The sequence below is a fragment of the Pterocles gutturalis genome, unplaced genomic scaffold (genome assembly GCF_000699245.1).
Source record: "Pterocles gutturalis isolate BGI_N339 unplaced genomic scaffold, ASM69924v1 scaffold32607, whole genome shotgun sequence".
Lineage (NCBI taxonomy): Eukaryota > Metazoa > Chordata > Aves > Pterocliformes > Pteroclidae > Pterocles > Pterocles gutturalis.
The window spans coordinates 56831-62529 of NW_010111273.1; positions in this window are offsets into that span (position 1 = coordinate 56831).

The following is a 5699-nucleotide window of genomic DNA, read 5'->3' on the forward strand; positions in this document are numbered from 1 at the left end:
AGAAGAAAAAACGGATAGGTACACATACAAGGCCAGACAGCAGGTAAGCTACACACAGATAAGGTTTCATGACATCTTCAACATTTTATAAATGTCATGTTACAGAAAGCCAGAGCTAAGAGACCAGGAGAGCCTGCTACATCTGCAGCACTGGTGCCCAGCACAGAGGCACACATTTGAAGAAACGAAAGGAAGGGGTAGAAGAGAAATAGAATTGCTCACTACAAAACCTGGACACTGCGGCAGTCTCCAGCCACTTAACAACATATATTTAAACTCTAGGATAAATGTCAGGTAAAAGAACATTACAGAACTGTGAATAAAACAAGTTGTCTCTCAAGCTGTTTCTTTCTCCTGCTCTGTCACAGATGAGAGAGCACTTTCCTACAGAAAGATCACTGAAGGCAGTTTCCAAGTCATGGAACCCCAGAACCGAACAAGAGAAGATGACTGCTTAGGTGCTCTATCACTTTCAAGCTGTATTTCTAAAGCAGTATCCTTTAAATTAGGATTAAAAAAATTAAAATCCTCTAAAAACAACAAGAAAGAGCAAGCAAGAAAGGTTTTCTAAGGGCTCCTTTTCCCAGCTGTAGCTTTTGGGATCCATAATGAAGCATGAAGTAGCTAAAGGCTTTCTTCCTGTGCCTCAAGAACCAAAGGTTTCCCAAGCAGTGTTTCCAGTGTAGCAAGGAAGGGGAAATTCAGATACCAAATTCTCAGAGGCAGCAATTTGAAGATGTGACCTTAAAAAGCTCCTGCTGCTTAATCCCTCTCAACAATAAATCCCTAATCATATTCTAATCGCTTTCTACTCCCTTCAAGAAAACATATGCTTGCAATCCACAGTTTTGTATTGTGCAAGTTACTTGTGCTTCTGTCTGAAACACCAGTGGGTATAAAATAAGTATCACTGTACAAGCTCCAGAAGTTGAAAGGATGCACTTTCTACTACTGACCAGAAAACCTAAAGGATGCTGATTCCAGTCAGCACCAGTACACTCATCTTTTATCTATCTCCTTAGCAATTATTTGCTAGTACAAAAAAAAAACCAACAACACAAGGGAGATCTCTCGTCTAGAGGAACACCTTGTATTACTCCAACCCTAGAAGACCCTTCTGGACCCAGTCCCCTTCCTAAAAGATCAGCTACATAGGGAGTTATTTAGTGCTAAAGTAATCTACATGCTATGTCTTTGAAGAATGATTTTAGTATTAGGACCAGAAATCAAAGTCATCTGCTTTCCACTTCAACCATTTAAAGCCATAAGCATGCAGGAACACAACTACTTGGCTATCTAAAAGCTTTCAAGGCCACTTGGGGCATGTAGTAAAGGTTAACTTCTGCATTCTCAAGGGGCTGAACAACCAGCAGGACAGAGTTATTCCCTGGTGTGGCCTCAGACAAGCTGCTAGCTCCACAACAGACAGAGCAAGAAGGGACAAGGCCTCCAGCAGTTGTCACTTCAATGAGTTGATGACTGCCCAGGGAAAATCCTTCGAGTCTCCTTCTTGCCATATTAAGTCCTCTTGCTTTTTATCTCCAAACCTTAGCCTTGACCGCAAGAACATGATGCATTTAACAGTGTTTCTAAACAGATGTCCTACAACCATTCCACACAAGCTTTTAGCCACAGCGAAGCTGGTCATGGAGCAGGCAAACAGAGCTTAACCCACCTGAAACCCTGGTTTAGACAGTACAAGAAACCTCGATGCCTGTTAGGCTGAGAGAAGTCAAGTCTGGCATTCAGCTCAGACGACATGAAACTCCCCATGGCATCAAGACAATTAAATCAAAACCCAAGGTGCTAACCAACTCAAGATATTGTTGGGGAGGAAAAGAGGGAACAACTCAGACTAATTTCTACCAGCAACAAAAAGAGCAAGACACAGTTCAGACAACTTTCACATGCAAAGTCATGCTTGCCCTGTGTAGGCAAGGCAGGTCATTTGTAAGATCCCTGCCAAATCCTGGCAGTATCCCAAGATAAAACTGAAGCCATAACCAAATAGAAAGCAGTTTCTAATTGTTTCAGAACATAGGTGCTTGGAGAGGGGAGTAGAGCACATGGCTGTTATACATGAAATAAGAGTTTAAGTTCACATAGCATGCTAAAAAACCTAGACAGTAAGATGTACCTTCCTTCTCAATAGGCCAATGCCATAACACTGTGTTTATACTTTTATATCTGAGACTAAAATACTTAAAATTAATGACAAACAGGGCCTTAGCAGGTTTGCTTGTGTGTACAAAAACATTACAGAACACAAGGTTTTAATCTTCCCCTATCTTAGGATGCACAAAATTGCTAACAAATTTGATCCAGAGGGGAAAAAACATGCTGTTGAAAAGACAACACTATTTGCATTAAAAGGGAAAAAAAGCTCCATAAATTGTAAGAGACAAGAGAAACTGAAGACCTTACTGCACTGAATGACTGAGCACTAATTCCACCACTTCAGACTGTTCAGGGTGCACTGTAACACATTACCTACACTTCAACTGGGATAAGAGAGCAGAAGTAAAATGAAAGATGGACCTGAAGAGAACTTCACAATATAGTTTAAACAATGGTAACAGTATGGAAAGTTCTTGACTGAAAGTTGTAGTAGTTAGAACAGGATCGTCCTTGCTTTAGCAGTGCCTTCAAGTCATGCATTTATTCTTAGTTTTTTTGGTAGTTCAGTGAAACCATGAAGCTATGCAAGTCATTCGAAATACCATAACAGTTTATTTCCAGTGAACCCATAAGATAAAGGGCAGTAAATACCAACTTTTACCCATATACACAAGACAAACCAGTACTTAACGTGCTGCGTATCATTATGCAGCTCTAAATGCCTCAGACAATGCTCAGGAATGTTTTCATCCTCTTTCCAAAGAGGGATAAAGACCAGAGCCTCCTAAATAGCAGGTTTACAAGCACAAATGCTAGTGAAGTATCTTTCCAAGTGGTGGCAATTAGCACTATGATAATGGAGAAACCTAGACAGGTATGCCTTCTTTCTTCAGTCACTGGATGTCTGGAAATCCCAGGCAAGCAGCTAGCACAGGTAAGCAGATCAACCACATAGCACAGACAGGATAAGGGATTTTGAAGTGCTGCACCTGCACAGCAAATACCGTGAAAAACCACATGCAGGTGTGTTAAGGTTTCTTGCACGTACTCAAACTGTCATGTAGCACATGGAAATGCTTGTGCTGAAGTAATACGGCAGCCATAACAAATAAGAGAAAGCAGTGTTTTTAAGAACACTATTAAGAAAGCAGTAGTATTAAGTTTACATTCTCAATGTCTGTGCACTATTTCTTCTCTTCCACCACACAAACAGTAACTACTATTGTACTTGCAATAAATAACACAGAAGCTTTTTGTCCCAAGTTGCAATGCATCCACATGGATGAAGTAATCTCATTTCAACCTTAGCACCCAGACCTGTCCATAGATGTGTGTAGTGATTAGGTACTTGGTAATAGGAAAAGCTATTTCACATAGCAGCATCAGAAGGGCACTGAAACTGCTCTTCTCTTCTTCTCTCCTTCCATGCATTAGTGTCCACTGGTTCCAGGCCCAACAATAAAGAAAGATATTTTGCTAACCGATGGAATAACTGTAGTCCCATCTTCTAGAAGCTATTTTGTGAAAATTTTCAACTTTGATTATAGAATAAAAACCCTAGAGGCTCCAGAGCTCAGAGCTGACCTGCTGAAGCTTCAGTGTCTGCATTTCTGTCCTCTACAAGTTACCAAAGTCAACAGCTAATGGTTCAGAGAGCGTGGAAGGGAGAGGACAACTCTGGGAGGGCAACTTGAATAACCCAAGAAACTGGAGAGATACTAGTTCAATTTACGATATTATTCTTTAGTACTTATAAGCACCAACATGTACATCTTAGTTGTATGGTTTAGTTTTAGGTAGTCCAGCAAGAGGCAGGGGGTTGGACTTGATGATCCTTACAGGCTCCTTCCAACTTGAGATATTTTATGATTCCATGCCAAAAACACAGCACTTGCAGCCAATTCTGTTTCTGCTCTGACAGAATAACCTGCCTAATGGGTGAAACCTCATCTGCTAACATGTTTGATGTGGTCCCATATGACAGACTTGGTATACAACAGATCTGAGCCATGTAAAATTACAACTGAATGACAAGTTGTGCACCTAAATTCTCCATACCTTCTGTCAAAGCAGGAAACAATGTCATGAATATCAAGCCAACAATCGAGTCTATTCTCTGCTGCAGGATTGTCAAAGCATGACCTCCCTTCCAGTTGGGCTCAGCACCTTCATCTTGCTGGAGCAACTGTAGGGACATGTGTTCTGATTTTTCATGGCAGGCCAGGGGCTTGAAAGGGGGATGTGCGCAGGGAGTAAGAAAATACACTTAAGTATTTTCATGTTCCCTGGAAGGCAGAATGCTCTTACAAGTCTACAAACAGCACCCAGACAAGAACTAAAAAGCTGTTTAGGAGGACTGGGCAAGAACTCAAAAGATCTTGGTAGGTCTGAGATATAGTTACAGGTGTTACACTTGGGGAGGTGAAAATGGACAAGAAGCAGACAAAGACAGGAACAAATTACAGGCTTGCAAACAACGGGCTACAGCAGGACTGTAGACAAGGATTCAGTCTATTATAATCCCCAGAAAAACACCACATTTCCTCATGCGATGCTATTGCATAGAAGGAAAAATTACAATCTTGAGTGTGCTTGTCACTGGAAGGATTACAGAAGGTGACTATTCTGTTCTGCTTGCCTGATGACTTGCCAGCTGGAATGCTGTGACCCAAATTCAAATGCTTCTTTTGGAAGGGAGCAAGTTAATCAAGGAATGTCTCCACTGATCTGCATGCAAGTCAGGTGATTTTGGGTTGGTTGTGACTTTTTTGGTTGTGTGGTTGGGGTTTCTTGTCGGTATTTTTTTTTGTTTGTTTCAAACTGGAGTTGATTTGTTAGCATGGCACTGATCTCTTCCAAACAGTAGAGTTGTCTGAAACACGAAGTGTTTACAGAGAAGACAGCAACTTTTAAACCCACAAGCACAAAAACATCCAAGATCTTAGATCTCCAAGAAGCTAAAATGAGAAGGCAAACCTGCAATTTCTCTTCTGTGGGAAGGAGAATCTGAATCCTGTGAGAGGGGGAGATGTACAGCACAACACTGAAGAAAGCCTTTCAGTACAATCCACATGCTGCTCCCCTGCTCCCATACCAGAATCCTTTCTGCACTACCTGCCCAGCACTTTGCATTTCAGGAAGGGCTGTGGCAGCACAGCACAACAGTTCTGAGCATTCCCTTCCACACCACAGAGCACACAGTTATACAATCACAGAATCATAGAATGGTTAGGGTTGGGAAGGACCTTAAAGATCAAGTTCCAACCCCCTTTGCTAACAATGGAAAAAACAGCCTTATCAGTTCACAAAACATGAACAGGGGATGGCCTCTGGGCATCCACTTGACTGACAAGGCAAGTTCCTTGCACTGATTTAACCGACTCAGTTTTTCAGCCTACCACGTTAAATCAAGAAGATTCGATTGCAAACCGAAGGTCACGTTCCATTTCAAATTTCATTGTTAAGCACTGCTTCCTCATTGCAAATAAATGGAAACATCAGGTCACATTCCACTGGAATTCCTCCAAGTCTATGAAGCAGAGTTAGGTACTGCTCCTTTTGCAACAGGTGAAATTAGAGTT